Below are 12,750 nucleotides of genomic sequence, written 5' to 3' on the forward strand. Positions count from 1 at the left end.
ACAATGAGCCAGTTCAGCTCCTTCCACCCATTCTATACATTCATTCCCTTCCACCAATACAATGAGCCAGTCCTCCTATAGCTCCTCCCACCAGCCTCAACGACACATTCTATACATTCATTGTATTTTTGCTTTTGTTTTTATATTATTTAGTATAGTCTACTGTTAGATTCTTTATGAAGTGCCTCCATTATTAGTCCATAATTATTATTAGTCCTTAATCTTATTTAGTGTGATTCTTTATCTTATTTAGTATCTCTTAGATTCTTTATCTTATTTAGTGTCTTTAGATTCTTTATCTTATTTAGTGTCTCTTAGATTCTTATTTATCTTAGATTTAGTGTCTTGATTCTTCATCTTATTTAGATTCTTAGATTCTTATCTTATTTAGTGTCTCTTAGATTCTTTATCTTATTTAGTGTCTCTTAGATTCTTTATCTTATTTAGTGTCTCTTAGATTCTTTATCTTATTTAGTGTCTCTTAGATTCTTTATCTTATTTAGTGTCTCTTAGATTCTTTATCTTATTTAGTGTCTCTTAGATTCTTTATCTTATTTAGTGTCTCTTAGATTCTTTATCTCTTAGATTCTTTATCTTATTTAGTGTCTCTTAGATTCTTTATCTTATTTTAGATTCATTTATTAGTCTTTCTTATTTAGTGCCTCTTAGATTCTTCATCTTTTAGTGTCTCTTAGATTCTTTATCTTATTTAGTGTTCTTAGATTCTTCATCTTATTTTGTCTCTTAGATTCTTTATCTTATTTAGTGTCTCTTAGATTCTTTCTTATTTAGTGTCTCTTAGATTCTTTCTTATTTAGTGCCTCTTAGATTCTTCATCTTATTTAGTGTCTCTTAGATTCTTAATCTTGAAGTGTTTCCATTATTAGTCCATGTATTATAATCATCTGTTCATTCTTTGTAGTTTGAAACACTTTAATAAAAGGGGAAGTGTATTTGTACATATTTTTCACAAGTCAACTTGGTTTATTGTTGTAGTTTGTTTTCTTTTAGATGTATAAATCTCATGATGTTTAGTATTTCGTTTTTAAAATCTCATGATGTTGATATTGATTTACGATGCAGATTATTGTCATGATGTTATTGATTCAGAAATTATTGTCATGATGTTACTTATTAAATATTCAATTATTGTAAATGGGATACAAAAAAATATAGATTTTTTTTGTCAATGATCTACACAAAATACAAAAAATATAGTACTCAACCCACTGAGTCAATACATGTTTGGATCACATTTGTTAGCGATTACAGCTGTGCCTTCTGGGTAAATCTAGAAGAGCTTTCCACACCTGAATTGTGCAACATTTGCCCATTGTTAACACAATTTAACCAAAATTCCTCAAACTGTCTAATTAGTTACTAATCTTTACTAGACAACCATTTTCAGGTGTTGCCATAGATTTTCGAGCAGATTTAAGTCAAAACTGTAACTCGGCCACTCAGGAACATTCACTGTTTTCTTGGTAAGCACCTTGTGTAGATTTGTCCTTGTGTTGTAGGTTATTGTCCTGCTGAAAGTTGAATCGTAACTCAGTGTTGGTGGAAAGCAGACTGGTTATTGTCCTGCTGAAAGTTGAATCGTAACTCAGTGTTGGTGGAAAGCAGACTGGTTATTGTCCTGCTGAAAGTTGAATCGTAACTCAGTGTTGGTGGAAAGCAGACTGGTTATTGTCCTGCTGAAAGTTGAATCGTAACTCAGTGTTGGTGGAAAGCAGACTGGTTATTGTCCTGCTGAAAGTTGAATCGTAACTCAGTGTTGGTGGAAAGCAGACTGGTTATTGTCCTGCTGAAAGTTGAATCGTAACTCAGTGTTGGTGGAAAGCAGACTGGTTATTGTCCTGCTGAAAGTTGAATCGTAACTCAGTGTTGGTGGAAAGCAGACTGGTTATTGTCCTGCTGAAAGTTGAATCGTAACTCAGTGTTGGTGGAAAGCAGACTGGTTATTGTCCTGCTGAAAGTTGAATCGTAACTCAGTGTTGGTGGAAAGCAGACTGGTTATTGTCCTGCTGAAAGTTGAATCGTAACTCAGTGTTGGTGGAAAGCAGACTGGTTATTGTCCTGCTGAAAGTTGAATCGTAACCCAGTGTTGGTGGAAAGCAGACTGGTTATTGTCCTGCTGAAAGTTGAATCGTAACTCAGTGTTGGTGGAAAGCAGACTGGTTATTGTCCTGCTGAAAGTTGAATCGTAACTCAGTGTTGGTGGAAAGTAGACTGGTTATTGTCCTGCTGAAAGTTGAATCGTAACTCAGTGTTGGTGGAAAGCAGACTGGTTATTGTCCTGCTGAAAGTTGAATCGTAACTCAGTGTTGGTGGAAAGCAGACTGGTTATTGTCCTGCTGAAAGTTGAATCGTAACTCAGTGTTGGTGGAAAGCAGACTGGTTATTGTCCTGCTGAAAGTTGAATCGTAACTCAGTGTTGGTGGAAAGCAGACTGGTTATTGTCCTGCTGAAAGTTGAATCGTAACTCAGTGTTGGTGGAAAGCAGACTGGTTATTGTCCTGCTGAAAGTTGAATCGTAACTCAGTGTTGGTGGAAAGCAGACTGGTTATTGTCCTGCTGAAAGTTGAATCGTAACTCAGTGTTGGTGGAAAGCAGACTGGTTATTGTCCTGCTGAAAGTTGAATCGTAACTCAGTGTGAATGGTGGAAAGCAGACTGGTTATTGTCCTGCTGAAAGTTGAATCGTAACTCAGTGTTGGTGGAAAGCAGACTGGTTATTGTCCTGCTGAAAGTTGAATCGTAACTCAGTGTTGGTGGAAAGCAGACTGGTTATTGTCCTGCTGAAAGTTGAATCGTAACTCAGTGTTGGTGGAAAGCAGACTGGTTATTGTCCTGCTGAAAGTTGAATCGTAACTCAGTGTTGGTGGAAAGCAGACTGGTTATTGTCCTGCTGAAAGATGAATCGTAACTCAGTGTTGGTGGAAAGCAGACTGGTTATTGTCCTGCTGAAAGTTGAATCGTAACTCAGTGTTGGTGGAAAGCAGACTGGTTATTGTCCTGCTGAAAGTTGAATCGTAACTCAGTGTTGGTGGAAAGTAGACTGGTTATTGTCCTGCTGAAAGTTGAATCGTAACCCAGTGTTGGTGGAAAGCAAACTGAACCATGTTTCCTCTAGGATGTTGCCTGTGCTTTGCTCCATTGTGTGAATATTTTTATCCTGAAAAACTCCCCAGTCCTTAACAATTACAAGCATACCCATAACATGATGCAGCCACCACCACCGGGGGGAAGTGCACCTCATATTCAGGAAGGTGTACTTAATGTTCCCTACAGTGTATTTTTTCACAATTCATTATAGTTGGTTTGGTTTATTTTCTAGTTTAGTTTCTCTCATGATGTTATAGATCATAAATGTTACATTCATTATGATGTAGATTATTGTTAGGATGTTGTTAGTAGTATATAGTTGAAGATGTTATTGATTATAAATATTATGATATTGATTATGATGTAGATTATTGTTATGATGTTAGTAGTATATAGATAATGATGTTATTGATTATACATGTTATGATGGTAGTAGTATAGAGATAATGATGTTATTGATTATACATGTTATGATATTGATTATGATGTTAGTAGTATATAGATAATGTTATTCTCTTATGATCTGTGGGTTACAGAGGAAGTACATCGTACAGGTCTGATATACAATAGATTGTGTGTGTATGCTGTGTGCATATGAAATAATCAAATTATACAACCAACCAACCACTCAATAAGTTAAGTAAATAAATATTGTATTTAGAGTGGCAAAAAGTCTCCCCTCTGAAAAAATACCAAGTGTTGTTGTCCATTACATAAATAGTCTCATCTCATCTCATGGTTGTGTTTTTTTAATAAACTCTTTGATAACAGTTGATGACAGTGTTTGTTGATGTTGTATTTTCAGTTAGAGTAGTAGTCCGTCAGCAAGATAAAATAAAAAAAATATTCCCATTTCATTCACTTCACCTCTCTTCCTCCTCCACACACAGTCCTAGTTTGCCACGTCAGAGACAGAGATGAAACGAACTGCACCAAAGCCCAAGCAAAGAAGAAACAAAGCCTCTGTCTCTTCCACTTCAACGTTTCAACAGGTGCTACAAAATGGCGTCCAGTCGACTTGGTGTCCCCCAAGGCTCGCTGCTTGGCCCGTAAGGTTTCTCCAACCGTAACGCAGCTCACATGTCATTGGCCAGCTCCTCGGTCTCTGTGGAGACGTCGCCATTGGCGATCTTGGTGTTCTCCTCGCACCCCCCGTGGGCATGAAGGCTAGCGTGTACGGGAAGAGCCTGTGACACTCCGCACGGTAAGACTCCGCACGCTCCTTTGACTCGCCCAATCCTCCATTCCGAAGCGCCTCTAGTAAAACTCTGCCTTGTTAAATAGGATATTATGTAAAACGTCTGGTTGTTCGCCAACAATAACAAATGAACAACCCAACCCACTAGACGACAGCAACGTAAATTAACAACCCAACCCACTAGACGACAGCAACATGACAACCCAACCCACTAGACGACAGCAACATACAACCCAACCCACTAGACGACAGACGACAGCAACGTAAATTAACAACCCAACCCACTAGACGACAGCAACATAACAACCCAACCCACTAGACGACAGCAACATAACAACCCAACCCACTAGACGACAGCAACATAACAACCCAACCCACTAGACAACAGCAACATAACAACCCAACCCACTAGACGACAGCAACATAACAACCCAACCCACTAGACGACAGCAACGTAACAACCCAACCCACTAGACGACAGCAACATAACAACCCAACCCACTAGACAACAGCAACATAACAACCCAACCCACTAGACGACAGCAACATAACAACCCAACCCACTAGACGACAGCAACATAACAACCCAACCCACTAGACGACAGCAACATAACAACCCAACCCACTAGACGACAGCAACATAACAACCCAACCCACTAGACGACAGCAACATAACAACCCAACCCACTAGACGACAGCAACATAACAACCCAACCCACTAGACGACAGCAACATAACAACCCAACCCACTAGACGACAGCAACGTAAATTAACAACCCAACCCACTAGACGACAGCAACATAACAACCCAACCCACTAGACGACAGCAACATAACAACCCAACCCACTAGACGACAGCAACATAACAACCCAACCCACTAGACGACAGCAACATAACAACCCAACCCACTAGACGACAGCAACATGACAACCCAACCCACTAGACGACAGCAACATAACAACCCAACCCACTAGACGACAGCAACATAACAACCCAACCCACTAGACGACAGCAACATGACAACCCAACCCACTAGACAACAGCAACATAACAACCCACTAGACGACAGCAACATAACAACCCAACCCACTAGACGACAGCAACATAACAACCCAACCCACTAGACGACAGCAACATAACAACCCAACCCACTAGACGACAGCAACATAACAACCCACTAGACGACAGCAACATAACAACCCAACCCACTAGACGACAGCAACGTAACAACCCAACCCACTAGACGACAGCAACATGACAACCCAACCCACTAGACGACAGCAACATAACAACCCAACCCACTAGACGACAGCAACATAACAACCCAACCCACTAGACGACAGCAACATAACAACCCAACCCACTAGACGACAGCAACATAACAACCCAACCCACTAGACGACAGCAACATAACAACCCAACCCACTAGACAACAGCAACATAACAACCCAACCCACTAGACGACAGCAACATAACAACCCAACCCACTAGACGACAGCAACATAACAACCCAACCCACTAGACAACAGCAACATAACAACCCACTAGACGACAGCAACATAACAACCCAACCCACTAGACGACAGCAACATAACAACCCAACCCACTAGACGACAGCAACATAACAACCCAACCCACTAGACGACAGCAACATAACAACCCACTAGACGACAGCAAAATAATGTATGTATTTTTGACAGATTGCCATTCACACAAACCAAGCCACACAAAGACCAAAACTTCACACATACCGTGATACTCCTGTTGCTGAGTGACTGGTCTAGTAAAGTGGCCAGCTCCACGGCTTTGGTTTCTGTAGAAGAGTCCAGACACACCATTTTTAGCTGCTGCAGGAGAAGAGAGAGAGGAAGGAGGAAGAGTGAGGCCTGGGGCAAGTTCAGCAGGAGCAAAACGTTTTGAAACATTCAGATAGAAATATGTTACGTAGAACAAACATGCCTCTCCGACATGTAGTACAACGAATCTTGTTGTTTTTATCTGCAACATTTGGCAACAGAGTGTCCCCCCCTACCTGCCACTCTGTGTGGTACAGAGTCAGTGTGTCCCCCTACCTGCCACTCTGTGTGGTACAGAGCCAGAGTGTCTCCCCCTCTACCACTCTGTGTGGTACAGAGCCAGAGTGTCCCCCCCTACCTGCCACTCTGTGTGGTACGGAGTCAGAGTGTCTCCCCCTCTACCACTCTGTGTGGTACAGAGTCAGAGTGTCTCTCCTACCTGCCACTCTGTGTGGTACGGAGTCAGTGTCTCCCCCTCTACCACTCTGTGTGGTACAGAGTCAGAGTGTCTCTCCTACCTGCCACTCTGTGTGGTACAGAGCCAGAGTGTCTCCCCCTCTACCACTCTGTGTGGTACAGAGTCAGAGTGTCTCTCCTACCTGCCACTCTGTGTGGTACAGAGCCAGAGTGTCCCCCCCCTACCTGCCACTCTGTGTGGTACAGAGTCAGAGTGTCCCCCCCTACCTGCCACTCTGTGTGGTACAGAGTCAGAGTGTCTCTTCTACCTGCTACTCTGTCTGGTACGGAGTCAGAGTGTCTCTCCTACCTGCTACTCTGTGCTTCAGGGCCTTCTCCAGACCGTGGTAGTAGGACCAGTTATAACAGTGTTATGTAGCGTACCAGGCTTCAGGGCCTTCTCCAGGCCGTGGTAGTAGGACCAGTTATAACAGTGTTATGTAGGGTATATGAAGCGTACCAGGCTTCAGGGCCTTCTCCAGGCCGTGGTAGTAGGACCAGTTATAACAGTGTTATGTAGGGTATATGTAGTGTACCGGGCTTCAGGGCCTTCTCTAGACCGTGGTAGTAGGACCAGTTATAACAGTGTTATGTAGCGTACCGGGCTTCAGGGCCTTCTCCAGGCCGTGGTAGTAGGACCAGTTATAACAGTGTTATGTAGGGTATATGAAGCATACCAGGCTTCAGGGCCTTCTCCAGACCGTGGTAGTAGGACCAGTTATAACAGTGTTATGTAGCGTACCAGGCTTCAGGGCCTTCTCCAGGCCGTGGTAGTAGGACCAGTTATAACAGTGTTATGTAGGGTATATGAAGCGTACCAGGCTTCAGGGCCTTCTCCAGACCGTGGTAGTAGGACCAGTTATAACAGTGTTATGTAGGGTATATGTAGTGTACCGGGCTTCAGGGCCTTCTCTAGACCGTGGTAGTAGGACCAGTTATAACAGTGTTATGTAGCGTACCGGGCTTCAGGGCCTTCTCCAGACCATGGTAGTAGGACCAGTTATAACAGTGTTTGTTATGTTGCGTACCAGGCTTCAGGGCCTCCTCCAGACCGTGGTAGTAGGACCAGTTATAACAGTGTTATGTAGGGTATATGTAGCGTACCGGGCTTCAGGGCCTCCTCCAGACCGTGGTAGTAGGACCAGTTATAACAGTGTTATGTAGGGTATATGTAGCGTACCGGGCTTCAGGGCCTCCTCCAGACCGTGGTAGTAGGACCAGTTCTCAGCGTTTCTCTCCTGTAGACCGCTGTAGCTTCATCCAGACGATCCAGGTTCAAAAACACACTCCTACAGGTGGGAATACACCGTTAGAGATCTCTGTGTTCCAGGTGTGAGTGACATACGGAGAGACGGTGAGAGGCTTCAGTCTTGGTTTCTTTGTGGATCCAAATAAAGAAATCAAATGTGTGTGATGGCTGCAAACACACACACACACACACACACACACACACACACACACACACACACACACACACACACACACACACACACACACACACACACACACACCTCATGTCTCCTCGACGGCCAGTTTGTCACAGAACTGTTCCATGTAGGTGGTGAGGTGGTCCAGAGCCTCCCTGTAGAGTCCAGCCTCTCTCAGGACCTGGTTCTGGTACAGCAGCTCACTGTACTCACAGTTCAGCTTGTCTGGAGACGTCTAGGAGAGAGGTTATAACAGGGTTATGTAGTGTCTATGGTTCTGGTACAGCAGCAGCTCACAGTTCACCTGGTCTGGAAACGTCTAGGAGAGAGGTTATAACAGGGTTATGTAGTGTCTATGGTCCTGGTACAGCAGCAGCTCACTGTACTCATAGTCCACCTTGTCTGGAAAAGTCTAGGAGAGAGAGGTTATAACTGGGTTATGTAGTATTATGTAGTGTCTATGGTTCTGGTACAGCAGCAGCTCACTGTACTCATAGTCCACCTTGTCTGGAAAAGTCTAGGAGAGAGAGGTTATAACTGGGTTATGTAGTGTCTATGGTTCTGGTACAGCAGCAGCTCACTGTACTCATAGTCCACCTTGTCTGGAAAAGTCTAGGAGAGAGAGGTTATAACTGGGTTATGTAGTGTCTATGGTTCTGGTACAGCAGCAGCTCACTGTACTCATAGTCCACCTTGTCTGGAAAAGTCTAGGAGAGAGAGGTTATAACTGGGTTATGTAGTATTATGTAGTGTCTATGGTTCTGGTACAGCAGCAGCTCACTGTACTCATAGTCCACCTTGTCTGGAGACGTCTAGGAGAGAGAGGTTATAACAGGGTAATAACAGAGTTATGTAGTGTAATAACAGGGTTACGTTATGTAGTGTCTATGGTTCAGATAGAGCAGCAGCTTGCTGTACTCGTGGGGAGGTGAAACAGAAAAACAGAGAGAGGGAAAGTGAGAGAGATGGAGAAAGAGAGGCGAGAGACAACTATAAAATCCTTCAACATCACAGGCTTCATCATGTACATGTTTACATAGAGCACCACTTCAGTAGAACTACATGCTGGCTGGGACAAAGGCAGGAAGCAGGTTGGTCTTATCAGGAAGCCCAGAGAGCACGCTCTATTGCGGTCGTGACAGACACGCCACACAGATTTACATCACCTTAGAGGCACAGGCTGACTGACTATACTGTGTCGCACCGTCAGCTAGCTTTACTGTGTCGCACCGTCAGCTAGCTTTACTGTGTCGCACCGTCAGCTAGCTTTACTGTGTCGCACCGTCAGCTAGCTTTACCGAGTCGTACCGTCAGCTAGCTTTACCGAGTCGTACCGTCAGCTAGCTTTACCGAGTCGTACCGTCAGCTAGCTTTACTGTGTCGTACCGTCAGCTAGCTTTACTGTGTCGCACCGTCAGCTAGCTTTACTGTGTCGCACCGTCAGCTAGCTTTACTGTGTCGCACCGTCAGCTAGCTTTACTGTGTCGCACCGTCAGCTAGCTTTACTGTGTCGTACCGTCAGCTAGCTTTACTGAGTCGTACCGTCAGCTAGCTTTACTGTGTCGTACCGTCAGCTAGCTTTACTGTGTCGTACCGTCAGCTAGCTTTACTGTGTCGCACCGTCAGCTAGCTTTACTGTGTCGCACCGTCAGCTAGCTTTACTGTGTCGTACCGTCAGCTAGCTTTACTGTGTCGTACCGTCAGCTAGCTTTACTGTGTCGTACCGTCAGCTAGCTTTACTGTGTCGTACCGTCAGCTAGCTTTACTGTGTCGTACCGTCAGCTAGCTTTACTGTGTCGTACCGTCAGCTAGCTTTACTGTGTCGTACCGTCAGCTAGCTTTACTGTGTCGCACCGTCAGCTAGCTTTACTGTGTCGTACCGTCAGCTAGCTTTACTGTGTCGCACCGTCAGCTAGCTTTACTGTGTCGTACCGTCAGCTAGCTTTACTGTGTCGTACCGTCAGCTAGCTTCACTGTAACTCAGACCGTAAACTGATGAGGGAAAACACTTTGTTGTGAGTGGTAGTCATACATTATGTTCTCAATGCTCCTACTATTGCACTAGAGCAGTGGTTTCCTCTCCTCGTCTCCTTTCCTTCCTCCTGCTCTTGTCTCTCTAAAACAGGGCCATGACTGGCTCACACATACTAATCATATGCATATACTATATTCCTGGCACGAGTAGCAGGGCGCTGAAATGTTGCGCGATTTTTAACAGAATGTTCGAAAAAGTAGAGGGTCGACTTAAGAGGTTAAATAAATCCTAAATGAATAAATACATGGTTTTCAGAAACAAGGAGAGGAAGCCATTTTGGATTAGTGGTGTGAACGGTGTGTGTACACAGTGTGTACCAAAATCCCCGATTCCTTTAGAAAAACATTCCCTATTCCCTTAATCCTTGCTCTCTTTCCATGACACGTATATGCATCGCTAATGATTTTTATGATGATTTTTTTTCTCAATAAATTGACAGTTATGACATAAGCCTGGGACAGACCAAGGACAGACTGATTCAGCTCATAGGTTGGCTTGTCTCTGGACATACCGTACCTGTTGTGTTTTCCTGAACTCCTCTACTATCTTGGCAGCCATCTCGTAGTCCTCTAGGAGGCGATGGCGTAGCCGATCCATGAAGCACTCTGGGCTGGCCGCAGCAACTGGTACCTCGTCTCCTACAGGGGGAACAAGGAGAAGTTAGCCATTAGCTTAGCATAGTGCGCTAGTCTCTCATAGGGAAACAATGAGAGAGGGGCAAGCAAGTGAGCGGTTGGCTTAGCATCAAGTTCCTGTTCCTTTAACTTAAAATCTTCTGTCCTCCCTTCCGTGAAGTAACCTGATCTCACCAATGAGAAAACAAAGGCAGCAACAAAAAAAGAGAGAGAGCTTGGCAGAGGAGGAAGTAGATTTTTGTTTCTGCTGAGTCATGTTGACAATGCTAGAATATGCTGACACTAACTGACTTTCCCAGTTAAATAAATACTAGAGACATGTGCTGTTTTAAATGAGTTAAGTCTGCTAATATGGCCTACTGCTAACAGGACAACTGATAGAAACAACATTCTAGTAGTAGTTTAAAATAAAACATTTACGCACATTAATGTTATAAACATATCGTTCAATTGATCTTTATCATGATAATTCTGTAAATGTGTTGTGAAATTGATTGTTGAGTATGTGTGTTGCGGTGTGTCTGTTGTGGTGTGTGTGCTGACTGGAGGCTGGGTCTAGTCTGTGTGTGTGTGTGTCTGTTGTGGTGTGTGTGCTGACTGGAGGCTAGGTCTAGCCTGTGTGTGTGTGTGTGTGTGCTGACTGGAAGCTAGGTGTAGCCTGTGTGTGTGTGTGTGTGTGTGTGTGTGTGTGTGTGTGTGTGTGTGTGTGTGTGTGCTGACTGGAGGCTAGGTCTAGCCTGTGTGTGTAGTGGCGTGTGTGTGTGTGTGTGCTGACTGGAGGCTGGGTCTAGCCTGTGTGTGTGTGTGTGTGTGTGTGTGTGTGTGTTGACTGGAGGCTAGGTCTAGCCTGTGTGTGTAGTGGATTGTGTGTGTGTGTGTGTGCTGACTGGAGGCTGGGTCTAGCCTGTGTGTGTGTGTGTGTGTGTGTGTGTGTGTGTGTGTGTGTGTGTGTGTGTGTGTGTGTGTGTGTGTGTGTGTGTGTGTGTGTGTGTGTGTGTGTGTGTGTGTGTGTGACTGGAGGCTGGGTCTAGCCTGTGTGTGTGTGCTGACTGGAGGCTGGGTCTAGCCTGTGTGTGTAGTGGTGTGTGTGTGTGTGTATGTGTGTGACTGGAGGCTGGGTCTAGCCTGTGTGTGTGTGCTGACTGGAGGCTGGGTCTAGCCTGTGTGTGTAGTGGATTGTGTGTGTGTGTGTGCTGACTGGAGGCTGGGTCTAGCCTGTGTGTGTGTGTGTGTGTGTGTGTGTGTGTGTGTGTGTGTGTGTGTGTGTGTGTGTGTGTGTGTGTGTGTGTGTGTGTGTGTGTGTGTGTGTGTGTGTGTGTGTGTGTGTGTGTGTGTGGCTGGAGGCTGGGTCTAGCCTGTGTGTGTGTGCTGACTGGAGGCTGGGTCTAGCCTGTGTGTGTAGTGGTGTGTGTGTGTGTGTATGTGTGTGACTGGAAGCTGGGTCTAGCCTGTGTGTGTAGTGGTGTGTGTGTGTGTGTATGTGTGTGACTGGAAGCTGGGTCTAGCCTGAGATAACATATCAGTGCAGGGCCTTAGCTGCTGGAAATGTCAGCACAGATTTCACTCATGCGTGTGTGTGGGTGGGAGAGCCAGTCACGGCCCTGTTTTAGAGACAAGAGCAGGGCTCTGCTACTTAATGTCAAACGGGTGAGAGAGAGAGTGTGTGTGTGTGTGTGTGGGTGGGAGAGCCAGTCACGGCCCTGTTTTAGAGAGACAAGAGCAGGGCTCTGCTACTTAATGTCAAACGGGTGAGAGAGAGTGTGTGTGTGTGGGAGAGCCAGTCACGGCCCTGTTTTAGAGAGACAAGAGCAGGGCTCTGCTACTTAATGTCAAACGGGTGAGAGAGTGTGTGTGTGTGTGTGTGTGTGTGTGTGTGTGTGTGTGTGTGTGTGTGTGGGTGGGAGAGCCAGTCACGGCCCTGTTTTAGAGAGACAAGAGCAGGGCTCTGCTACTTAATGTCAAACGGGTGAGAGTGTGTGTGTGTGTGTGTGTGTGTGTGTGTGTGTGTGTGTGTGGGTGGGAGAGCCAGTCACGGCCCTGTTTTAGAGAGACAAGAGCAGGGCTCTGCTACTTAATGTCAAACGGGTGAGAGTGT

General features: G+C 44.9%; 1 long non-coding RNA gene across 3 annotated transcripts; it reads right to left on the reverse strand.

The window, feature by feature from the left end:
- Positions 1-3,840: 3,840 nt before the first annotated feature.
- On the reverse strand, positions 3,841-7,725 carry LOC127920683 (uncharacterized). Of its 3 annotated transcripts, none has more exons than XR_008106955.1 (3): positions 7,663-7,725; positions 6,054-6,153; positions 3,841-4,379 (listed from the first exon to the last, which is right to left on the reverse strand). It is a non-coding gene; the product is annotated as an uncharacterized LOC127920683 (long non-coding RNA). The 3 variants fall into 3 exon arrangements; XR_008106953.1 differs by lacking the exon at positions 7,663-7,725 and adding an exon at positions 7,377-7,652; XR_008106954.1 differs by lacking the exon at positions 7,663-7,725 and adding an exon at positions 7,236-7,335.
- Positions 7,726-12,750: the final 5,025 nt, after the last annotated feature.

This window comes from Oncorhynchus keta, unplaced genomic scaffold, assembly GCF_023373465.1.
Source record: "Oncorhynchus keta strain PuntledgeMale-10-30-2019 unplaced genomic scaffold, Oket_V2 Un_contig_20252_pilon_pilon, whole genome shotgun sequence".
In the NCBI taxonomy this organism is placed as follows: Eukaryota; Metazoa; Chordata; class Actinopteri; order Salmoniformes; family Salmonidae; genus Oncorhynchus; species Oncorhynchus keta.